Source organism: Hemicordylus capensis, chromosome 3 (genome assembly GCF_027244095.1).
Source record: "Hemicordylus capensis ecotype Gifberg chromosome 3, rHemCap1.1.pri, whole genome shotgun sequence".
NCBI classification, from domain to species: Eukaryota; Metazoa; Chordata; class Lepidosauria; order Squamata; family Cordylidae; genus Hemicordylus; species Hemicordylus capensis.
The window spans coordinates 358,779,492-358,804,553 of NC_069659.1; the positions used below are offsets into that span (position 1 = coordinate 358,779,492).

The 25,062-nt window shown below is 59.3% G+C and overlaps 1 protein-coding gene across 6 annotated transcripts in view; it reads right to left on the reverse strand.

The window, feature by feature from the left end:
- The window catches only part of ATP13A3 (ATPase 13A3), a 76,794-nt gene extending 64,326 nt beyond the window's left edge, over positions 1-12,468 (reverse strand). For 4 of the 6 annotated variants that reach the window (XM_053312260.1, XM_053312259.1, XM_053312261.1 and 1 more), the window contains exon 1: positions 11,920-12,076. The gene's annotated coding sequence lies outside the window, so the exon portion shown is untranslated. Of the gene's footprint in view, positions 1-3,471; positions 3,635-11,919; positions 12,077-12,452 lie in introns of those variants that run through there. The other 2 variants (XM_053312258.1, XM_053312257.1) reach the window with 2 other exon arrangements.
- Positions 12,469-25,062: the final 12,594 nt, after the last annotated feature.

Genomic DNA, 25,062 nt, shown 5'->3' on the forward strand with positions numbered 1-25,062 from the left:
ACACACACACACACACACACACACGGCAAGAGGGAGTAAGCCCCCCCCCCGCACGCGGGCGCTGTCCTGGGCTCCATGGGATCCGTCTCAAGGGAGGGGCCGTGCCTCAGTGGCCGAGCATCTGCCTGGCACGCGGGCGGTCCCAATCCATGGAGGGCAGGTCGCTCCACGGCTGCTAGTCTGGCGGCTGGGGCCCCCCTCCCGCCTCAGAGCCACCATGCCGTGGGGGAGGAGCAGTGGCAGGTGAGGGGGCAGGCCCCCGCCTCTTGCCCGTGGGCTCCCCAGAGGCATCTGGTGGGCCACTGTGGGGAACAGGAGGCTGGGCCTTGGGCCGGATCCAGCTGGGCTGCTCCTACGAGCTCCCTGGTCCACTCCTTGGCGGCGGCAGCATCTCCAAGCAGGCCTGAGAGAGACTCCTGCCTGAAACCTGGGAGAGCCGCAGCCACGGACAATACGGCGCTCGAGGGAGCCACGTCCGGACTCTGTCTCCAGAAGCTTCCTAGGCTCCCACAGCTCAGACCGGCCTGACCAACAGCCCCCAACGGTGCCGGCCTGGGCACGACGAAGAGGGAGGCAGCCAGCCAAGAGGCAGAGCCCCCAGCCTCAGGCAGGCTCCCCGGGCAGAAGGGGCCCACCTTAGTCCGAGCTGACAGGGAGCCAAGAGAAGGTCCTGCCAGCCCAGAGGGCTCAGCCCTTTCCACGCGCAGGTCTGAACAGTGGTGATGCAAAGAAGCCTCCACAGGTGGACGCATTTCATGGAGTGCTGGATGGAGAGAGGCCACCAGGGTCAAGGTGAGAACCTGCCTCTTAAACATATGGAAATAGCAGCCTGTTTCCTCTCACTTGCCAGGATCCCTGTCGGGAACTGCCCGTTTTGAACGTGGGTACCTAAGCCTAGGGACCAAGGGGCAACGGGGACTTCTGCTGACGTTTCGGCGTCAGACACCAGCCTCAACGTTGTTCCTACTTCTTCTGTGGATCACCTGCTTACACGAAAGGAGACCATGAAGTATATGGGCTACGAAGGAGTATGGGGTGTAGGAACACAGACGCACGGCTGGGTGGACTTGGCTCTCTTTATCCCTTTTATCCACAGACACACACACACACCTGTTACACTCATTTTCTGATTGAAATTCCTGCCAGAGTGTGTGCAATTAAAACCATATTAGCAGGAGAACTACGGAAGGAACATCACTGAGGCTGGCTTCCGACGCTGAAACGTCTGTTTTTTATTACGCTTTTAACATTTTAAACGTTTTTACAAGGTTTTATCACCTGTTTTAACGCAATAAATTGGAAAAAGGAATACTTGGGAGTCCTTTTAAACATGCATATTGCATCACCAGCTTACCAATTTACACTGTGATATTGTAAATGACTATTTTGTGGATACAACATCTCGTATTTGGGCCAAACGGGATTCCACATTTATTGCAGAGTTTACTAGGGAGGTGTCCGGCAACTCCTCTTATGGGATCAGTTTGAATCACTTTCAGCTTGCAACTCCTGAGGATGTGAACAAGCTGCTTCGGACTATATGTTCTACCACCTGTTCCCTTGACCCCTGGCCAGCTTGGCTCAGTTCATCAGCCAGCAGTACTATCTGAGAGGGTCTGGTACATACTAGAAGTGCTTCTCTGAGGGAGGGCAGGATGCCTCCTTGCCTTGTTATGCCGGAAAGCTGGGCCCTTGCCTGGCATGCAAGTTCAATTCACACACCAAGTCCGTGGAGGCTATTAAGGCAAGGAAGGTCTAATAATAGCGGTAAAGGCTATTATTAGACCTTACTTGAAGAAACCTGCACTGGACCCCTCAGAGCTAGCAAACTATAGACCTGTGTCTAATCTTCCACGGCTGGGCAAGGTGACTGAGAGGGTGGTGGCCTCTCAGCTCCAGGCAGTCTTGGAGGAAACAGATTATCTGGACCCATTTCAGACTGGCTTTCGGGCGGGCTCTGGGGTGGAGACTGTCCTGGTCGGCCTGATGGATGATCTCCAACTGGGTATCGACAGAGGAGAGCAACTCTGCGGGTAGCTTTCGAGACCATCAGCCATGGTATCCTTCTGGGGCACCTGAGGGGGCTGGGGCTGGGTGGCACTGTTACACAGGGGCTCCATTCTTACCTCTCTGACAGATGCCAAATGGTGTCGCTTGGAGACTGTGGCAATGTACGGAGTTCCACAAGACTCTATACTGTCTCCTGTGCTCTTTAATGTCTACATTAAATTCATTTTTTAAAAAAAAAATTAAGGTTTTAATTTGTAGGTGATTTTTAAATTGTTTTAAGTTTTTGTATATATTCTAACTTTTTTTTTTTTGCTACTATTAACTGCCCAGAGATGAAAGTTTGGGGCGGTGTACAAATGCCCCAGGGCTCTGGAATGCAATCCCTGTTAAAATCAGGGTTTCTCCATCTCGTCGCTGTTTTAAAAAGTCCATGAAGATGGATCTGTTTGCTCAGACTTTTAATTAATTTTACTTGGTTTTATATCACAATCGTTTTAATCATTGTATCCTGGTTTTATATTTGTTGTATTTTAAGTTATGTTCACCACCTAGGGATTCACATGTCAGGAGGTGTAGAAAGATGATAGATAGATTGATAGATAGATAGATAGATAGATCCTAAAAGAGAGACATTTAACTAGCCAGTGCCAATATAGTCTAGGGGAAGCACAATAAAAAGAAAGGGCCATGCCAAACTAGTGTGCCCATCGCCCAGAAGGGTGGAGAGGGCAGGAGGAGGAGGAGGAACGCTGCCTTTGGGAAGTGTGTTCTCCTCAGGACAGCAAAGCACTCTCCTGGCACATGGCCGCGAACTGGGGGAGGAGCAGGAAGAAGCGGCAGGACCGAGCCTCAGCCAAGGGATGCCGCTGGATCCTGACAGCATGGCTCTTTGGACTGCAACCCCAAGGCAACCCCAAGGCGGTCGAGCACCAAGGCAGTTCTTGGGAGTGATCTTGTGGGGAGAGGCATGCCAAATCTCGCTCGCCCGGCCCAGCCCTGGAGGCGGCCTGGGGAGAGTCTCCGCCAAAGCACTTGGGAGAGGAGACAAAGGCAGTGGACTGAGCACAAGAGTCAGGAAGTCCCTCAGTGGCAACAGGCACATCATCTGCCAGGGGACAAGGCTTCCTAACCATGCATGTTCACACGCACACACGGCCAACGGTGGTCAGAGCCCAACTGCTTGAGCATTAAGGAAGTCTAACAAGGCGAGCAGCAGGCTGGTACGTCTCTCTCTGCACGGCCCCAGCCCTCCCCCAAGCCCAGCTTTCCCAAGGACCTGTGCCATACCCGGAGCGCGCCATCCCTTCCAGGTGTACAGCTGGTGCTTGCCAGCCCTGCCTCCAGGCTTCTCCACCCACACATGATGGGATCAGACCATCACAGACGAACCTAAGCCAATCTAGACGACGAGTGCCTCACAGGCAAAGGCGAAAGCAACTCAGAACCGTGGCTTGTGCTAACCATTGTTAAGAATGTGCATCAGGGCTTGAGCTGCCAGGCACACAGCGGGCGAGCCATGGCTTCCAGCTGCCTGTCTGCTCCGGACTCCGCTTCGTCCTCCGTGGCCACAGTGCAGCAGCCTCAGGGGGCAGAGCAACGGCCCTAACTGTATTTTGCGGGTGGTCTGGAAATTCAAATGGAAAAGGAAACTACAGTTAGCACAAACTCTGGTTTGAAAGCCAGCTTCAAATGGTGGCTTCAGTCCTGGTTTGCCAGTCCCCACAAACTACAGCCTGTGGGTGGTCTTGGGTTCACACACAGCAAAGCCAGGGCGTAGCTGACAGGCCACAGTTCTGCACCCCAAACCCACCAGCCTGAAAGAGCAGGCTGAGCTCCCCAACCTCTGATGAGCTCACTCTCCGCCCGTCTTTGCCCCTTCTTGCATCACAGGTCAAGGGAAAGTTGTGCCGTCAAGTCGATGCTGACTCCTGGCGCCCACAGAGCCCTGTCTTTGTCTCTGGGAGAATCCAGGCGGGGTTGGCCATGGCCATCTCCTCCCACGCAGGATGAGACGATGAGGCCTTTCAGCACCTTCCTAGATCGCTGCTGCCCGATATACGGGTCTGGGAAACCTATCAGGGGGGATTCAAACCAGCAACCTCTCGCTCCCTAGGCAAGTTACTTCCCCGCTGCGCCATGAGCTGGGGTCAAATGAGGCCCACTCTACACATCGCCGTGATCCTGCATGGAAGAGCCACCTGGGAGGCAGGGCCAGGAGACCCGAGAAAGTGGAGCTTCAGCCCTGACTGGAAAGCACTCCAGGTTCCAAGGCGATGGAGCAGTGATGCCCAAGGCACTTCCTGAAGGACTCTGCTGCTGTGCATGCACACAGGTGAATGGGCCGAGTGGGGCTGAGAGCCCAGGAGGCCACAGAGAAGCTGAGCGTGCCGCCTCGCCAGGGAGGCCCTCACTGCAAGGCAGGGAAAGCGGCATCGCTGCTGGCGCCCAGGGAGGGGCTGGACGCACCGGACAGTTGGCCGAGGCAGTGCAAGGCGTGCCTGTTGGCCACCGAAGCCTCAGGAGGTCAGATCCAGGGTGCTCAAGGCCAGACGCTCTTCCCATCCATTCCAAGAGCTGTCCCTGGCCTTCGGTCCGGCTGAAATGCGGCTTCATGCCCCGAAGGAGCTGCGAGAACGGCTATACCTCGCCCTCAGTTACATGTGCAGCAGAGCAGCACCGTAGGGAAGCAGCCCGAGGCCCCCCACACAGCCAGCCAGCAGCAGGCCTCCCTCTCTGCTCACGGCCAGCCCAAAGGAGCCGTCAGCCAGCCAGCCAGCCAGCCAGCGGAGGGGCAGGCTTCCCTGGGCGAGAGCCACACACCTCGGCTGCTACTGCCAGGCGCAGAACGCTGGGGGGACGGGAGCGGGGAGGTCATCTGGAGGCTTTGGGGCTGCTTCCCGTCGCTGGCTTGGCTGCGAGCCCCCCGGAGCGCCTGCCGAGACAGAGCCCCACCGCCCAGCGGCCCTTTCGTGCCCCTTGCCCAGCCCGGCTCCAGGCCTGCCCAGAGGACCGGCGGCTGTGCTCACTCCGGGCCTGCAGAGCTTCCAGTCAGCATCTCAGCAGAAGCAGCCGAGATCCCTGCAAGGTCGCGGAGGATGTTCCAAGGCGACAAACCGGGGGGCTGCCCATTGCCCAGCTCTCCACTGCACTACCTGCTGCGCAGCCCAAGGAGAGGCTGTCCCGGCACCAGTCTGGGCAGGGGGGCCTCCAGCGCAGGAGCCTGCTGGGAGGCATCTCTTCTCCTGGCTTGCCTGGCCCCACCTCCAGAAGGGGGGGCCTCCCTCTCTCCCACGCCCAGCCAGAGCCCTTCGAGGGCCACAAGCAGCCGCTCCTGAGGGATGTGGGGCCGCCAGTCTCCCTCTGCCTGCCGTGCGCCTGCCTGGGCGCTTCCAGCCCTGGCCGTTCCAGGAGGAGCATTCCCAGGCCAAGGGGCCCACCATGCCCCTGGCACTCCTGCTCCTCCAGATTTCTGCAGGGCTGCTTTGCCCACTCAACTGCCTTAAGCATCAGCCGAACCACCCAACGGCCACTGTGCCACAAGGAGCCCACGTGGCTGGGAAAGGTTCGGACGGGTCTGGGCACACAACGCACAGAGGTCCAGGGGGGAAGCTGGGAGGCGGGCTGCCCTGCCTGGACTGCCCCTCCCTGCCGAGCACAAGGGCCAGGCGTGCAAGTTCAACAGGGGCTGTGCCAGGGAGGTCTGAGCAGCAGCACAAGGGGCTCCTCGACTGCCGCCCTCGGGAAAATCACACACACACACACACCCAGCTTCCTCCCCGGGCTCGTTTTGTTGTAAACTGCCAGGAGCTTTTCTCAACGGGCAGCGCAGAAATGGCATCCAAGCACCCACCCGCCACTCGCAGGGGCACAGTTTTGGAGTGGACAACGGAGCAGCAGGAAACGCCAGAGAGCGTGGCCCTGGCAGCAGCTGCTGAACCTTTCAAGGCTCCTCCGGGGCTCTCTCGGGGACAAGCGGCGGCGGCGGCAGCAGCGCCCAGCGGCCTCCTCCAGCTGCAGGCTCGGGAGCAGATGTGGAGAGGATGCCAGGCCCCCCAGCCCCTCCTGCTCCCTCTGGTCACCCTCCAGTGTGTGGACAAGCCTCTGGCAGGAATGCCTCCCCCAGCGCCCGGCTTCCCTCCCCCAGCAAGGAGCGTGACATCATGGCGTCATGAATACCTGGAAATTTCACCAGCATATCAGCTCCTGGGTAACAAAGCGCCCTCCGCAAGGGCCAGTTTATCACTTCCCATCTTGGGCGGGGGGGGGGGGCAGAATGCGGCCTTTTGTCTCGGGGCTGGGGCTGGAGGAAGGCCATTGTCTCCAGCAAGCCCCCAAGCCAAGGGCTCTTTGCACTGGGGAAGAGCCCACACATCCCTCCCCCCAGGCGCTGCTCTGCAAACTGCAGCTCACACAGGCCCCACCTTCAGGCTGGCGGGCGAGAGCCAAATGCCCACAAGCACGGGAAGACGGGGCTCCCGGCACGGCCCTTTGGGGCTGCCATCCCAAGCCCGGAGAAGGGATCCCCTGCAGCGCCCCGGCCCTCCTCCCAAGAGCCGCCGGGGCAGGTTTCCACACAAGGACCCACCAGGGCGGGGAAGCCCGTGGCGGAGACACCGCTTGCCCCACGGTCAGCAGAGCCACCCACGCCCAAGGCACCGAGCGGCGGGTCCCCCGGCCCAGGCTGCCACACAGCATCCCGGACGCACGATGCCCAGACCGACCCGGGCACGGAAAGAGCCTCTCCAAGGCATGGTGGCACCCAGCAGCTGCGGGGCAGGCCCTGAGCAACCCCTGCAAGACCAAAGGCCCCTCTGTGTGACTCCAGCCGCAGCAGAGGGCCAGATGCCCCGGAAGCGCCCAAGAGGGCAAGGGCAAGGGCAGGCCCGCCAGGGGCTCCACTGAGCCAGACCTTCCTCCGCTCGGGCCTCTCTTTCCACTCAGATCTCCGTCACCGGCAGAGGCAGAGCTCTCCAAGGGCGTCTCCATGCGTCCCAGGCAACCCGGCTTCTCTTCTCAGCAGGTTACTCGTGAGGGGGGCATTCGCCCTCCCCCTCCACAAAGCCTGCCAGCAAGTCGAGTCATTTCGTCAGGCCCGTCCAGCTTGGCTGCCAGCTTCGGGGGCTGCCTTCCCGACCCACGGAAAACGAGTCCAGGGCTGGCTTAAAGGCCACTGAACCGGCCAGGTGCAAGGAGAGCGCTCGGCTCTGCAGGAAAGCCCCCGTCCGCCTTCCCTCACTGACTGTCGGCAGGATCCTTCCTGGGCAGGTTCAAACTGAGGCCAAGCAGCACTCCACGCTTCTGAGCCAGAGGAAGCCAGTAAACTCGGATCAGCGTCAGGAGCTACTCAAGAACTTGGCTCTGTCTCAAAGCATCTGTGTTCAAACACTCCAAGTGCTCCCCGCACCTCCGGGCAGGACAGGTGCCACCCCCTCTTCTGCACTGGGCCTGCCCCTCCTTGCAGATTTCAGGTCTGGTGAGGAAGGGAATCTCGAGGGCTCCGAAACCAGCTTGCAGGTGGGAGCGCTGCCCCAGTACTGGCTGCTCCTGCTGAGTCCCAAGCTCCCTTGGACCAAGGGCAGAAGAGGCATGCCCTCTCATGGCTGGGTGGGCGTGTGCATCTGCACAGGCAGGTCTGTGTGGGGCAAGTGCCCTGAAAGGTTCCTCGGAGATGCAGAGTCTGAGCTGGGGCCCAAGAAGCCAGCCAGCCAGAGGCTCGGAAGCAGCCCCCGCAGACCTCAGAGCATCCTCCCTGTCCTCGTCTTCAAGCCTGCCAGAGGAGAAGAGGCTTTCATGGCCCCTGGAAGCTGAGCTCCGTGATGACTGTCATGATGTGATAGATTTTAAATCTTTTTAAATCTTTTCTTACTTTATAAGCATGCAGCGCAATCTAGGGTACTGCTACGTGGTTGATCGCTATGCTTCTTATTGCAGCCATAGTTAAATCATTTTATGCTAGTAGTGAAATGCAGCCCAGAATCTGCTATGTCTCTTGTTCCAGCCACAGCTAGATGTTCAGTGCAGTCTTATGCCTCTCTTTTGTATTGTAAATCATTTTATGCTAGTAATGTATTTTAGGGTCTTTTATATTTCTTATTGTGTATTTGAAATCATCTATGAGAGCAGCGAGTTTCAGAGTAAAATCTATTGCTACTTAGGTTTTAAAACGTAACAAAGATTGACACGGAAGGCTTCTCCTTACTTATTCCTGTGGTGGGAAACCCAAGTTCTCCCTCCAGTCCGGCTCAGACCCGGACCATCTGAACGGGGCCGGCTCACACATCCCCAGCAGAAGGCAGCTTCCCGCAGGATCACTCTGACCACACTGGAAGCGAGGAGGGCAGAGCCGAGGAGCCTCACATGGGGCAAAAGCAGCATTCGGGATCAGCAGAGCTTCCCGACACTTCCGAAGGGTCCTACGATGTGGATGGTGTCTGGCCACAGTGAGTCGCAAGGTGAATAAAGCATCTCTCCACAGCCAGACCCGCCTTCTCAAGGAACAGGCGCGGCTGGCGTTCCAGCGGGCAGTGGACAAACGCACTCGTCCTCACGCCCATCACCGGACTATCCAGTCTCAAGTCTGGATTCAGGCTCACTCTCCCAGACTGCAAACCTGCTACCTCACCCCAAGCAGCCGGAAAGCCTCTTTCCTGACCAGCAGCACTTGGGTCTTCTCTGGATTCAGCCTCAACGCAGGGCGGGGCCAATGGCAGGCATGTCAACAGCCTCCTTGGAACCAGGCGGGCAGCAGAGGGAGAGCCGAGGGCCACCCACACACGGAGGACCCCTTCCGAGGCCTGCTCTCAGCCCCCAGCCCAGGAAGGCGAAAGCCACCGAGAGGTCCAGCAGAACCCGGAGGGAGGCGGAAGCCCCCCACCGCCCACGTGGCGTTCCCAGGGCAGGTCAGCCACGAAAGGGAGCAGGCCCGCTTCTGTCCCCAAGGCGGGCCTGGACCCAGAGCACAAGGAGGGCCGGGCCCGCTTGAAGCGGGTCATGCCGGCAACAGGCTTCATCACACACTCACGTCCAGCTGCAGCCCTGGAGGGTGGAGGCCACCCTGATGCCGGGCTCTGCGGTGTGCCGGCCCCCCGAGACTTCACCCGCAGCCTCTTTCACCCACTTTCCGTTCCGCCTCCCCATCTCTCGCCAGAGCCCCGCCTGGGGCATGCTCAAGCTGGGCAACTCCCAGCTCCAGATCTCCAGCCAGAGGTCCTGCTTCCCGGTGTGGCTGCTTGGACGGGCCTGACCGGCTGCAAGAGTCCGCAGCCCTCGATGGCTCGGCAGCACCAGTCAGCCAAAGACTTCGCAGCTCACATTGTTCGGGGGGACGACAGAGCTGCTCCCAAAGGGAGATACCACCAGCCCCCGCCTGTCATGTTTTTGTATCATGCTTGGGCTTTTTGTTTTTTAGGGCTGCCTCACCGCTTGTGCAGCCGGAGGCCAGAGCCGGGCTCCTTCGAGAAGCAAGGCTGGCCACGTGCACCCTCGACCTTTGCCTGCCTCGGCCAACGGGAGCTGACGGATCAGGCCTGCCTGCCTGCCTTCGTGGGCCATGCAGGCAGCTCATGCCTCCAAGACCCGCCACTCCTGGCCCCAGGCGCGGAGTGACCCTCACCGGGCAGCCCTGCTCCCTGCCTCCTTGGACAAGGCTGGCCTGCTCCAGCATGGCTTCTGCTTCGGCCTGCGGACGGGAGTTCCCTTGGGTGCCCTGGGGAATGACCTGAGGGTTGCCGGGGGGGGGGGGGGGGCTGGCCACCATGTCCATCCTCCTGGACCTCTCAGCAACAAGCTGCTCAGAGAGCAACGCCTGTGGCTGTCCCAGCAGCTTTGTGGCTGTGCATTTGGGGAAGTCAAAGGGCTAAACTTTCTACCTGCAGCAAAAGCACTTCCTTGCTTAGCACACAAGTTCTCCCGTACACAGAGTTATGGGGGGGGGGACATTTCATTTCCTCTTGGCCATTCTGGCTACGGAAAATTTCCTACCAGAGGCCAGGAGCAGAAGGGGGGGGCTGGGAGGAACCGCCGCTGCCGCCACAGGAGAAGTGAAAGGCGCTTCTTGTAACCAAATGTGGGGGGGGCCAGCCCGGCATGGGCTGCTGCTGCTTTGCACCTTCCATTCAACAGGAAGCACTTGGGTGTTGTGGAACAAACCCCCAAAGCGACGGGGTGGCAGGACGCAGGGCACGCTGCCCCGCCGGACCGAGCCGGGCGGCCTTCCGCCTGGGGGAGCCGAACGCCCCGCCCCAGCCCACGTGGCAGGCCACGGGGCCCACTTAAACAAAGCAGGAGGAAGGTGTTCAGACACTCTCCAAGGACTAGCCACGTCCTCTCACGTGCTGCAGGCTGCCCGGCTGTTTGGGAGCAGCAGCTTCTCCCGGGCACCTACCCCCAGCAGCGGGGTGGCCCTGGGGCCCTCTGGCTGCACCCAGCACTCCCACAATGCCCTGTGCCACCGCCACCACCACCCCGCCGGATCCCCCCACTCTGCAGGCCAGGAGGAGGCAGGAGCACCAGGCGGCATCAGAGCAGAACATGCACACCCAGCGCAAGGCAAGGTCTCGGCTCCGCGGGGCTCAGTGGTGGCCTTCCAGGCGCAGGGGAGTCCAGGCCTCTCGGCCACAGCCGCCTCTGGGGCCCGGCAGGCAACTCTCTGCTGGTTCCGCTCCTTCCTCCCGTGCAGAATGCCGCCCTCCTCCTCCTCCAGCTCAGAGGTGCCCCCCCCACACACACAGAGACGGGTCCACGGCACAAGCCAACTTCTGGGGGCCTGCTGCCTCCTGCACTGGCTTCTGTGCTCACCTGGCCCCTCCGGGCTCCCACCTCACCCGCTGCAGCAGCAAGAGGGGCCACCACTGGCTGGCAGAGCGCCTGCTGCACGGGCCACCACCTCCACCTGAGGGGCCTCAGAGACGGGGGGGGGGGTCCTGAGGAGACCCGGGCAGCCCCGGCAGGCCATCCCAAGCCGGGCGGTGGCTCCCGGCGCCAGCTCGGCTCACATCCCTGCGGGCAGAGCAGGCCGCCAGTCCCAGCTGCGCCACCCTCAGCAACTGGTCCTCAGAGGCAGCCTGCCTTGGAGGCTGGAGCCGTGGCCCGTGGCCCTGCGACTAGTGGCCCTTGGTGGGCCTCTCCTCCAGGAAGTGATCCAGGCGCCTGCTCGGGGCAGCGGCAGGGAGCGGCACAGCACCTGCGCTACCAGCCCAAGCCCGTCTCGCCCCCCCCCCCCCGGCTTGGGCGGGGGGCAGCAGAGCCCTCGGTTGCTCAGAGGAATGGCGGGCGCGAGGACCGGCCGCCTCCGCCACCGCCCGGATGGGCAGCAGCAGCAGCGGGCCAAGGCGGGCGCCCGAGGGGGCAAAGCTCGAGGGAAGAGCCCGTGTGGCTGGCAGGCAGGCAGGCAGGGCGGGACGAGCCCGCGAGCAGCCCAGCGCCGCCCGGGCCCCGCCAAGGGCCTTTGCCTGCGGGCCGAGCGAGCCAGGAGGGCGCAGCAGGCAGCCCACGTGCAGCAGGAGGAGGAGGAGGAGGAGGAGGAGGAGGAGGGGGGGAGCGCCCCCCCGCCTGTGAGGGCCCCCCCGGGGCGGAGCAGCGGGCACGGGCCGAGGCCAGCCGCCGCCCCCCCGCCCCCTCCCCCGTGCCGCCCCCCGCCCGCCAGCCTCAGAGGACCGGGGGGGGCGCCTCCTCCTCCTCCTGCTGCTGCCCACCGGGGAGCCCAGCCGGCCACCGGGCTCCTCCTCCTGTCCTGCACCCCAAGGAGAGCAGGGCGGGGCGGCGATGGCGCCTCCGCGGCCGGGCGCAGTCTACCCCGAGAGAGAGGCCCGGCCGGCCGGCTCCGTCTGCGCAGCCTACAGCGGGGGGGGGGGGGGGGCGCCACGTGTCCCGGAGAGGACGGGGACCGGCGCTTCCTCTCCGGCTCCTCACCGGCTCCTGCTGGGCGGCGGCGGCCCCTTCCTCTTCCTCCTCCTCCTCTTCTTCCTCCTCCTCCTCCTCGCTGGCGGCTCCTCTCTGGGGGGAGGTCGAGGACCGGCGCGCGTCTCGCTCTCTCCCCCCGTCGCCAGGATGTGACGTCACCCCGGTCCGCCACGTGCTGCGCCCCGCCGGCAGCAGCGGGGGGGGCAGGAGCGTGGGCAGCGCGGCTCCCCCCTTCCCGGGTGGGGGGGAGCAGGGGGAGGAGCCGCCCCCGGGGCCGCCCCCGGGGCCGCCCCCTCCGCCTGGCTGGCTGGCTGCGCCCGGGTCTCCCCCTCCCCGCCCTGGGCTCAGGCTGGGAGAGCGGCGGCCCTCGCCCGCAGGAGGAGGAAGTGGCGGGGAGTCCCGCCGGGCCCCTTCCCTGGCAGGCGGCAGCACCTCCGGCTGGGGGGAAGGAGAAGGAGAGGAAGCCGCCGCCGCCGCCTGCTGCCAGCCCGTGTAGTCCAGGGATGCGCCTCCCTCCTGCTGCAGCCCGTTCCCCCGCTCACTCAGTCCGGGCTGCTGCTGCTGCGGATGATGGGAGTGGCAGTCCCGCCTCAGCTCCTGGAGGGCCGAGGCTGGGTGGCCCCGGCAGGGGACGGAGGCAGCAGTGGGAAGCCAGATGGGCCCTGCTCGGGGTGGGCTGGCTTCAGTTGTTCCAAAGGCTGCAGGCGGCTCACACCCATAATAAACACAATAAGAACAAAACAATGCTTAAAACCACCATTTAGAACATTCAAAGAGTACTAAAAGCAGGGCTAGGGGGGGAATCGTGTCTACTTAAGGGCTTTTTAGAAGGCCAGTGCCAGCTTAAGAGGCGCAGCAGGGAAGTGCTTGACAAACAAGCAGGAGGTTGCCAGTTCGAATCCCGGCTGGTACTATATCGGGGAACAGCGATACAGGAAGATGCTGAAAGGCATCGTCTCAGACTGTGCGGGAGATGGCAATGGTCAACCCCTCCTGTATTCTACCAAAGACAGCCACAGGGCTCTGTGGGCGCCAGGAGTCGACAGCACATTTTACCTTTACCTTGAAGGCCGGTAAAGATGCAAAGCCACGGATGGCTGTAGGGAGCACATTCCACAGGCCAGGAACGACTAAAGAGAAGGCCCTCTCCCGAGTCACTGCCAGACAAGCTGGTGGCATCCCAAGAGGAACCTCACCTCCCTCGATGACCTTAATGTGTGGTGGGGATCATGCAGAAGAAGGTGGTGGTCTCCCAGGTAACTCAGTCCTAAGCCATTATTACCATGGTGCAGTATTCTTTGGAGCCTCTGCTTTCATTTTAAATGAAGAGCAAGCTTCTAGTCCTCAATATTTCAGAGATAGATTTGGAAGCATGTGACTGGTCCTGTACTGCTGAAGTCTCAGCAAATGGGGCTGGGGAGGATTGCCAGGGAGCAGAGCTTGGCAAACTAAATTGTGCAAATGAAGCAAATATGCAAATTTCCTTATTGGGATTATTGAGTTTTCCCTGCCGTGAAGCACAATCTGAGTTTATTTTTCAAACTGCAGGTCCCCAGTTCAGTCCCTGGCAGCATCTCCAGGTAGGGCTGGGAGGGACTCATGCCTGAAACCCTGGACAGCTGCTGCCAGTCAGAGTTGGCAGTGCTGAGCTAGATGGAGCCATGCTGCGACTCTCAGCTTGCTCCCTTTGAAGGCCCGGCCACGTCTCCTGATGGAAATGTGTGGTTTGTGTGGAGGAGGCCCTTGTCAGGTGCCCTTGTTCCACAGCGTGCAAACACCTCCTTCCAAGGCAAGCAGCAGCAGCAGCACTTCCCAAGGCTGGCTTAGATGGTGGCTTCAAGAGGGCTCCGCAAGCAGATTCAGAGAGGAAGAGGACTGAACTGCAAGAGCGATTAGTCGAATGACACCTCCATCCTCGGAGGCAGGCAACAGGTGCTGGGAGGGAGGGAGGGAGGGAGGGAGGGCTGTTGCCTCCACATCCTGCCTGGGGCGTCCTGGAAACATCTGCCTGGGCACTGCTGGAAACAGGATGCAGGGCTGGATGGACCCCCCACCTCACCTCCCTCCCTCCCAGTCTGATGCGGTGCTTGAAATCTGGAAACCTGAGAGCAGCATCTGGAGAGGTCTGGAAGCCCCAGGAGGGGTCTTGGAAACAGGATGCTGCTGGGCTGGATGGACCCCCTTGGTCTGATCCAGAGTGACTCATGTAAACAGCTCCTTGCACAAGCCCATTAATGGAGCTGATAACGAGAGGCCATGTGATGTTTTCCTGCAGCCACAACCCACCGACTCACCACCCTCCCTCCCTCCCGGCTGGCTGCTGGAGTCCTACAGGTGGGGAGGAGGAAGCCCGTGTCCCCTCTCTGGAGCTGGCCGTCCAGATGCTAGCCACTGGCCCTCATCCAGCCACAGGTTTCTCAAGGCTGCTCTGGCCTCCGTTCAGGCAGCCTGTGCTAGCGTGGGGCACCCTTCTGAAAGGGCACTTGCGACCCCTTCCTCCAGAAGCAGCCCCCCTCAGAGAGAGCGAGAGACTGAAGAAACTAGGGAGGGGGCAGGTTCTTCGAAGCCATCTGCTCCATGATAGCGACAGCCCTGGTGGGCTCTCCTTGCTTCTCCCCGGCTCTCTGGCAGGTTCGCACACAACCCGAGCCGAGAAGGGCGCACTTTCTCCTGCCTTCGCTTCGACCGGCTTCCCTTTATTCCGCCCTGAGCTCTCTCCCCCCTCCAGGGGCCAAGCTGGGCCCCCCGAGCCTCTGCTCCTTGGGCTCTGGAGGGATTCGTAGTGTGGTGGGTCTGCCCTCTGGTTTCAGAGCTGCAACGGCCTGTGGACCAGCTTTCCCACCAGCAGTTCAGAACGTGGTGGACCAACCAGGCCAAGGAATGAACAGCTGAGACGCTGCGGGAGACACCCGCAGGAGGGCTCGGTGCCAGGCAGGCAGGGGCACTCCCCCGCCCAGCTGTGCAGCAGAGAGCCAGTACCTGCAAGCATGGCAGTTGTGAGCTGCCACAAAGTAGAGGGTGCCCGTCAGTTGGGGGGCTGGCAAGGAAGGGTGTGGCCACGGCCGGCCCCCGGCTCAGTGGCATCCTGGGCAAAGAGTTGCCTTCAGCACCCCCCAGCGTTGCCAAATGATGTGGCTTGTGCAAAACCTGGCCATTGGTCAGCTCCTGGCCATTGGTCAGGGGGGGTGCCCTGCACTTCCCAGCAATGCCCACGCTGGATCTGAAGCCCGCCCTGGTGCCCTGATAGGGAACGTGGTCTGCTGACAAAAGGGCTGCGACAGCCGAGCCTCCAGCCTCACGGTTTAAGCACGAGGATTTCGAGACCCTACGAGCAAAGGCATGCCAGGTTTTGAAAACCAGCTCAGATCCAGTCAGCCCTGCTTCTGTCCACACTGGATCCCTGGCATCTGAGGTTTCTCCATCATCGACTCAGCCTAAACCAGGACTTCCTTTTCCTCCCTCTCTGGCCCCTGCCCAAGCTCTTCATTCCGTCCCCAAACATGTTTACAACTTCTCTGCTGATACAGCGTCTACACTTGTAGTCCCTCGAGTTGACGCTTCAGTGGCCTCCTTGGTGTCAGGGACAGCATTAGTGAAGGGTGGTGAGGAACGCCTCAGAGCTCCTGAGGATAGAAAGAGTGAGTTTCTCTGACATAAGTTGCATGAGGCAGCCACTGAGGCTATTCCCACGATCGATGGGATGCAGGCAAAGGGAGCTGAGCCCGCTTGCCGTGGAGCATGGGAACCACCGGCTCACGGGCGAGCCCACTGCTCCCAAGGCGGCTCACCTGCCTAGAACACCCCACCCCCAAATGAGGTGGAGGCAGCAAGTGCTCCGTTAACCTCATTTCTTTGCTTGTGTGTTGCCACAGCGCAAGCAGCCTCCCAGGCTCGGGGGTGTCTCCAGGATGCGCCACGCACTCACGCAGGGCACCCTGGAATTCCGAGGGCTGCACGGCCCCTGATCCCCGCAGCCCTCACCAGCTCTGTGACAGAGCCAGCAGCCGTGTGGGCAACCAATCCGGCCACCCATCTACAAGTGGCTGCTCATCTGTAGGGAGAGCGGTCTAAGGGACTGAGACTGCCTTGGCCGCTCTAGTGGATGACCTACGCCGGGAACTAGACAGGGGGAGTGCGTCCCTGTTGGTTCTGCTGGACCTCTCGGCGGCGTTCGATACCATCAACCATGGTATCCTTCTGGGCCGCCTCTCGAGTATGGGGATTGGAGGGACTGCGTTGCGGTGGTTCCGGCCCTTTCTTGGGGGGAGGGTCCAGAAGGTGGTGCTGGGGGACTACTGCTCGGCCCCGTGGCCGTTGGCCTGTGGGGTCGGTCTTGTCCCCCATGCTGTTTAACATCTGCATGAAGCCGCTGGGAGAGGTCATCCGGGGACTTGGACTGAGCTGTGAGCAATATGCGGATGACACTCAGCTCTATTTCTCTTTGTCACCTGATCCTAGGGAGGCGGTGGATGTCCTGAATCGGGGCTGGAGGCCATGATGGGTTGGATGTGGGCTAACAAACTGAAATTGAATCCGGACAAGACGGAGGTACTGTTGGTCAGTAGGAAAGCCAATCGGGATGAGGAGATTTTACCGGTTCTGGATGGGGTTGCACTCCCCTTGAAGGAGCAAGTACGCAGCTTGGGGGTACTACTGGACCCAGCTCTGCTTTTGGAGGCTCAGGTGGAGGCGGTGGCCAGGGGTGCCTTTGCACGGCTTCGGCTGGTGCACCAGCTGCGTCCCTTTCTCGAGAAGACAGATCTGGCCACAGTTACCCACGCCTTAGTCACGTCGCAGCTGGATTACTGTAACGCGCTCTACGTGGGGCTGCCCTTGAAGAATATCCGGAAACTGCAGCTAGTGCAAAACACGGCAGCTAGGGTTTTATCCGGAGCTGCCCGTTGGGAGCACACATCACCCCCATTTTGAAAGAGCTGCACTGGCTGCCGGTTCGTTTCCGGGTCCAGTTCAAGGTGCTGGTTTTGACCTTTAAAGCCCTTAACGGTTTGGGCCTGGGATACCTGAGGGACCGCCTGCTCCCAAGGGTTGCTGCCCGCTCAACGAGGTCATCAGAGGGGGCTCTGCTCCGGGTGCCGACAATGAGGGAGGCTCGGTTGTCGTGCACGTGGGACAAGGGCCTTCTCTGCTGCTGCCCCCAGACTCTGGAATGCTCTCCCGGTGGCTATTCGCTCCTCAGTCTCCATCTCAGCTTTTAGAAAAAATGTAAAATCTTAGCTTTTTACCCAGACATTATTTGATTCTCTGCTGCTGCTCTTTATAGTCTGTATTGCCTTTATGCTTTTGTTTTAAATTTTTAATCAGATTTTTAAAATATTTTGTTTCACTTAATATTTTAATTGTGTCTTTTTTACCATCTTGTGTTTAAATTTTTGCTGTAAACCGCCTTGGGATTGCTTTAATGAAAGGCAGTATATGAATTTAACAATACAATAAATAAATAAATAAGCCCACTCTCCCCACAGAAGCCCATCAGGCGCTTTGCATGTGTCGTGCCTCACTGTCTATTAAGGCCTCTGCAGTAACCTCTATTCTCGCAAGAGCTTCCATTCTGTGGGCTAAGGAACTACTTAAGGATTTTCCCAAGTGCCAGACCAAGCTTAAACAGGGTATCCACAAGCTAGCCAAGGCAGCAGCAGATGCTAGTCTGGAAGTTTGCAGTTTTCCGCCAGGAGCCCAGCTTCAGCCAGAGCTGTTCGGCGTTCCCTTTGGTTAAAAAATTTGGAATGTCAATTCCAAATCTAAGATGAATTTAGTGTTCCCAGCCTTCAAAGGCTCCACACCTTTCGGGGAATCTCTAGAGCCTGTGCTCATAGAAACCAGAGATAAGAAGAAGGCCATTCCTTCTTCCAGGAGAGAGAGAAAGAAGCACAATCATTCTAAGTACACTAGTTTTCATCCCAACAGAAATTCCTCTTCCAGATTCAGGGACCAAATCTCCATGGCACCCTACATGGAACTCGAGAGCCAGACAGTCCTTCAGATCTTCACAGCAGAACCAACACTTCGGAAATTCCCAGTTCTCCAGGAACACATCCAAAAAGCACTCTCAACAATAACGACCCCTCCCCGCCAGTAGGGGGAAGTCTAGTCAGTTTCCTGTTAGCTTGGCAAAGCTCTGCTCAAGACAAATAGATACTGTCTACCATCGGAGATGGAACCACCTTAGACCTCCAGTCTTTCCCCGCCAGAGTACTTCCTCCCAACACTCTCCAGGAATAAATAAATAAATAACCAGCTCATGAATCTGGCCATTCATCATCTCCTCCAGAACAGAGCAATAGAACCAGTTCCATTGACAGAAAGATGTCTAGGCATCAACTCCTTTTTATCCTTGGCTCCAAAAATAGATGGATCCTGGAGGGCAGTGTTGGATTTGAAGTGCATCAACAAATACATAGGGAAACACAGGTTCAGAATGGTGACCCTCCACACGATCATGGAAGCACTTCAATTGGGAGACTTTCTCACCTCAAGAGACCTTACGGAAGCATATCTCCACATTCCAATGCTCCAATCGCACGGAAGTTTTCTTCGCTTCACGTTACCAGTACCAGGCTCTCCCATTCGGGCTGTCATCAGCACCTCGTGACTTCACCAAGTGATGGTGGCGCTAGTAGCACATATGAGAATCCAGGGTCTCCATGTATACCCTTCCATCGACGACCTCTTGATCATGGCACCATCGTCACACAGGGTGAGAGCAGACATCCTATGTGTCATTGGGATTCTCTCCCACCACGGGTTCTTAGTGAACCTGGCCAAGAGCTCCCTAGCTCCCTCACTACGCATCAACCATCTGGGAATGACTGTGGACACTCAGCTGGTTACCATAGCCCTAACCCTGGAATGCAGAAACAAACATTGTTCCCAGATCCCCAAAATACAGACTACTCCATCAGCAGATCTGATGCAGTTAGCTCAATTGCTGGGTTCAATGAGATCCTGCCTAGACTTGGACCCCTGGTCCCACTGGCACTCCAGGCTAGCTGGAGCTATGAGCCGTTCGCACGGCCCTCCTTGGGTTCATATGTCCTAATTCAGACAGACAGTATTACCACCAAAGCTCACTTCAATTGAACTTCTTCACTTGGGTGGAAAGACATGGGCCCCAGGGTCTGCTCTATGCATTGCCTCCTTTTTCACTAATTCCAAAAGTCATTCAAAAGTTCAGAAAAGAAAGAGCAGATCTAATACTAGTAGCTCCATTCTGGCCAAGAAGGCCCTCGGCTCTCGGCTCTCATGGAGCCTCTGACAGTCCCACCACGGCCACTTCAAGATCGCCCAGACCTCCTCACACAGGGGCCTCTCCTGCATCCAGACCCCTCTTGGCTGCATCTTCATGCCTGGAAATGGAATTGGTGGCCACCAAGGGCTATTCCAGAAGTATCCGCGACACCATCCTCGCCTCTCACTGATCAAACTACCTGGTCAGCCTTTCATATCGACCCCATCAGAACCTCGGTTCCTCAAATGGCTTCGAGCTGGCATGGATATAGTTCTGAGGCCAAACACCCTCAGGAGACAAGTCTCGGCAGCGCTGCCTTCTTCAGTCCTACGCTCATCGTCCAAGGCGTCCTTCGCATCTCATCCCCACATCAAGATTTCTTAGAGGAGCAGCTTCGGCAGGCACAGGGCATTACGTGGCATTACAGACAAAAGCCACGCTGCTGCCTGCCTGGGGCAGAATGAGTCATCCGTCATACACAACACCCCCCTTAGCATTTTGGATGGTCAGCACTGATGGATGGTTATTACCCCCACCATGCGGTAGCAGCTCTTTTGGAGCTGGGGTGATAGAACTTGCGTCTCCTGAAGCGCTCTCCCCACCCAAGGAGGCTTGTTCCCAGGCCCCCCACAGGACCTTTGGGTGAGCAGGCAGGACAGGACCCAGAGCCAGTAGCAACCTGTCCTAAGGAGCCAGGGGGGAGAGATGCTTCCTGGCAGAATCTCGGGTGGCTTGCTCCTCTCTGTCCTGCTCTGCCCAAGAGCCACGCTGCATGCGGGTGGGCCACTGGTCAGGTTAACCGTTCAGCTCTACCTGACAAATGGCCTGCCTGCAGGCAGCAGCACAGCTCTTGGGCAGAGAGGAGCAACAGAGTGGAGCAACCTGAGCTACCTCATTTGCCTGCGCCCCTCCCACCCCCCAGCTCATTTGCTTTTGACTCACTGCTGGGAAAGGAGGCATGGAGATGCTTCTCCCACTAGACTAGGGGAATTTCTCAGTTCCCTGTTCGGGGGCGGGGTGCTCTCCTGCCTTGCCCAGCCCCTCTCTGAGAGCCCCCCTCCCCAACTCCCGACCTCTGTCATTGGCACATGAACCGACTGGGTTTGTTTTATTTAGACAGCTCTATGCCGACCTTTTGCCATTAAAAACTCATGCAAGTGGTGCATGATGTGCAGTGGCATCATAGCAGTCGTCCATGAAACACCCAAAGATCCAAGCAGCCCACAACAGCCACCAATCACACAGCAGAAGGGAAGGAGAGCCGCCTCCTGGGACGCCCCGCCGGGTCTCTTGCCTCAGATCCTCCTTGTTCCAGAGCGGAGGCTGGATGGGGCACTGCCCAAGCCTGGCCAGCAAGCGCAGAGGCTGCCCAAAGGGCTTGGTGCTCCCAGCCAAGCAGAGGGAAGAAAGGAGCTGGGAGGACCCAAGCGGGGGGAGGGGGGTCCCGAAGAGGCGGCCAGAGGAGGGAGTGTGTGCTGGCAGGCCCAGAGTGCCGGGGTCCCTTTCCCTTGTGTCCTTGCTAGCGGGGAGATCTCAGTCACCGCCTCCACCCAGTCTGACACCCCAAGAAGGCTGTGAAATGGACCTTCTTCTTAAGGACAGGGATCACTCAACGTGGGGGACGTGGCAAAAATGCTTAACTCCGCTTGTTTGAAGAGTAGCTGGTCACCTTGCACTCATCCATATACATAGCCGGATCATCTGCATCAGAGGTTTCCCGCAGGGACTCCCAGAGGCCCTCATAGGAAGCTGCCATATCCTGAGTCAGACCCTTGGTCCATCTCGCTCAGGATTGTCTACCCAGACTGGCAGCGGCTTCTCCAAGGTTGCAGGCAGGAGCCTCTCTCCCAGCCCTATCTCGTTGGAGATGCTGCCGGGGAGGGAACCTGGAACTTCCCACAGGCAAGCATGCAGTTGCTCTTCCCAGAGCGGCCCCATCCCCGAAGGGGAATATCTTACAGTGCACACATATGTAGTCTCCCACTGAAATGCAAACCAGGGTGGACCATGCTTAGCAAAGGGAATGGTTCGCTCTTTCTACCACAAGTCCCTCCTGCCTCCCCACACTGCTGTAGCCACCGCGCCGTTTGTTCCCCATCTGAGGCTCGCCGGCTGGAAGCTGACATGTCCTCTGTGATGTGGCTGCTGCGGAGGGGGAGGGAAGAGGGTGAAGACCCTCCCACCCAGCTCACCCACCCGGTTGGCAGGCTGCATCCTGAAGCTCAGCAGACCCCTCCCCTCAGCCTGGCTTCAGAAAGTCAGCACTGAGGACTCCCTTTGGAATGAAGAGCAGCACATGTCGTCACCCCATTCGTTTCAAGAAGAGACCTTCTGAGTAATTTAGTGTGGATGTGAGCCGGTGACGGGAGTATCCTCTCTCCCTGACTGTCATGCTAAGAGTGAAATTTGTGGTTCTGCATGCACGCACACACACACACGTTTGTGTGTGTTTGAGAGACAGAGAGAGAGAGAGAGAGAGAGCACACCCACCCACAGTCCTAAATAGTACAGTTATGAGACCAGCTCCTCCAGTCACCAGCCTACACCCAGATGAAGTTACTTGGAAGACGTCTTCTTGAAACCAATGGGATAATTGGGTCCTATTAATCTCAATGGAAGTACGAGAGAGAGCGCAAATCCAGCTGTTGCTGACAAAGGCGCAAGCCGAAGCATCCAGCTCCAACTTGGCTCCCTCAAATTACCCCCGTGGCCCGCCTTCCTTTGGTACTGGCTGGCTGTCCACATCCACCCCACCCGCGCCTGAGCGGAAGGTAGCCACCCTCGGGACCCCCGCTGCTGCTCCCTGCACTGCAAGAACTGTCTTGGGGGTTCTGCCTTTGACAGCCTGGCCTGGAGGGGGCCTCGCTCTGCCAGGCAGAGGGCTGGCGCTCTGGCCCCACGGCTCCCCAGTGCAAAGCGAAGACATGGCCATCGTGCCCCACACTCCTGGCCAGCCGCCGATGGGGCAACAGGTGCTCCCTTCAGGGCAACAGGTGCTCCCTTCAGGGCCAGCCGGCGTGCTCTCCATCCAGCTCCACCCGCCTGCCGGCCATTTGAGGGTGAGCAGGACGTGGTCCAGGGCTGCTTCCCTCCGTCCTCCAGCGTGAAGGGAAGCCAACTCGGGCAGCGGCAGGCAGTGGCGGTCGGGGCGTTGGGCCCCAGAGATGCTGCAGCCTGAGCTTGCCCAGCCAGCCCCGGCCCCCACCGAGCAGCACTGCGCTCCAAGCTCCTTCCTGGCCGTGACCCAGAGAGCCAGCCGCCCCACGGCCTTGCCCCGCCCCGCCCCAGGCCCTAGTGCCTGCCTCCATTGTCTCGCTGGAAGGGCTGTTCTGGCTCCCAGGGCTCTCTTATCAGGAGGGAAGCCCCAGCAGCTGCCCCCGGGGAGCAGACAAAGGGCTCCGGCAGGCCGCCTGGGGCTGCTTCCCGGCAGCTGCAGCTGCTGCTCTTGTCCCAAGTCAAGGGCCTCCCTCCCACTTGCGGGGGGGGGGTCAGAGAGCAGCAGCAGCAGCCGCCAGCGCCAGGCGGCCCCTCCCTTGGCTCTCTCGGCCACATTGTCTGGGGCTGGACTGTGCTTGCAGGCTGGCTCCCCCCCCCCGCTCACTAGCACTGATAAGGCTCCCTCCAGAGTGGTGGCTTCCCTGCTGCTGCTGCTGCTGCTGCGGGGGGGGGGGAGTGCACGCTACCCGGGCCAGCAAGACGGGCCAGCACTTCTCTCTATAAACCCCCTCAAGGGCAGATCCAAAGCTCAGGGGCTGGCACCACAGCAGGGACGCCGTCCTTTTTGCCTTTGGCGGTTTCTTAAAAATCCGGGGCGTAGTTCTTCAAAACAAAGCAAGAACTCCTGCCGGGAACCTCAAGCGCTGCCCCCCCCCCTTGGAAGTGCCACCGTCAGACTGCGGGTGGCACAGAATTCTGCTGCCTGCCACGGAATCGATGGAAAGCCAAATGAAGGCCAAGCCAGCTCTGCTGGCTAGAAGCAGCCCTTCTTCCCGCTCTGGCGGAGACTGAGCATGTGCAGAGTGCCTCCCCCTCCTCCCAGGCAGTTGGGGGGGGGGTCATTCTCAAGCAGGGCCAGGCTTTCGCTCAGAAAGAACCCCTGCCTGCCACCAATGGGAGGGGAAAGCCCGGCTTTAGGGGAACTGGCTGGCTGTTTGGTGCCCGTGTCCATCGAGCGCTCTTTGCACAGGAGAGGGCGAGGAGCACCGGGGGGGGGGCAGCAGCTGGGGGTCCGGCCTCCGCAGAGCTCCTGCTTTCTTGCGGCAACCAGTGGGGACCGTTGTGTGTGGGGGCCCTTGGGTTGCCCCCGCAGGAAAGGAGCCTTCCTGTGGGCTCAGAGGGCCCCCACACGACTGCACCAGGTAATGAGCGTTCTGGGGAGAAGGGGGCCCCCACAAGGCCCCTAGAGGGAAAGGGGGCTCCATAGTCCTGACAGCTCAGCCCCCCAGAGGCCCACCCCCCTCGCTGAGCCAGGAAGGAGGGGGCAGGGGCTGACGGAGTCACATACAGAGAAAGCCAGCCGAGGCAGTCAGCAGCACTGGGACCAGAGAAAGGGTGAGCGGAGGGGCTCTTAAACACGGACCCCACGCCTGGAGAGAAGCACTGAGAAAGGGGTGCATGCCTGGAAGCAATCCTGCTCCCGCTCCCATTGCTGGACATTTGGCACCCAGGACAGCCCTTTCCCCACATCTGGGATGTCCAAATCCTGGACATCCTGGAGAAGAGAGCTGGTCTTGTGGGAGCAAGCATGACTGGTCCCCTTAGCTAAGCAAGGTCCACCCTGGTTTGCATTTGAATGGGTGACTTGATGTGTGAGCACTGAGAGATCTTCCCCTTAAGGTGTGGAGTTGCTCTGCAAAGGATCGTTGAAGCGGGCAGTTCAGGGAGGGCACACTCAGTCCCAACAGATCAGCTGTCACCACCCCTGCCTGGGAATCTTGCGCTGGAGGTACGCAGTGCTTTGTTTTCACCGCCGCTTTTGAAGGCTTCATGGGCAGCTGCTGCAGCTCTGGTTCCAAGAGCAGCATCTGCGCATGTGCAGATGAGGCCGGCACCCAGCTCTCCTCCGCTGACCTGGCAGCGTCTTCTTCTTCGGCACGCAATCCGCCACCTCCTTGGTTCTTTTTTTCTTGTGCAGCTGAGAAGACAAATCCAGCCCAGTCGGGGCTGTGGTTGTGGTTGCCCGACACCGGAGCTCAGAGAGACGGCCATGGACGGCGCGGTTGAGAGGGGCATCTCCATGGAGGCAGCAGAGGAGCCCCAGCCAGGCCCTCCAGGCAAATTCAGGGCAGTAGCAGCTGAAAGCGTAGAGTTTGCCGCCTGTTCCACACCGACCTGGGCGGACAGGGCATGTTCCCACAAATAAAGAGGCAATCTTAAGGCCCTGTTTCTGTGTGCTTGCCTGGAGAAACCGTGGCAATGAACGCAGGCCGAGGTCAAATGAGCTTCTCCCAAAAAACCAGGCAAAGATCACGGCCGTCTGTTGAGGGGGTAGAAGACCGGCAGTGAGAGCAACGTTTAAGACACTTCGCCGGCCATATCCTGGGCAAGAGAAGAGAAGCGCTACACAGAGGAGGAGGAGGAGGAGGAGTGTGGCTATAGGAAAGAAAAGGCACAACACATGAAAGAAAGAAATCCAATGGTAAGCTAGGAGGGAATAAAATTAAAACAAACCAATTCTAAATATAATTCCTTCAGAAAAGCCTGCAAGGATTTCCACCAACATAACTCTTCCTCGGCAGATGAAAAAGAACTGTGGAGGAGGGTGATGAGCCCGTGACCCAGGCACATTAAAGTGGTGCCTCTTTGCCCCTGGGCCAAGAGGCACCTTCTTTTCAATGGGGCGATTCTCTTGATTGAGCGGGGGAGGAAGCAACTGGTCCTCTCCAGCCCCAGCACAGCATCCCTCC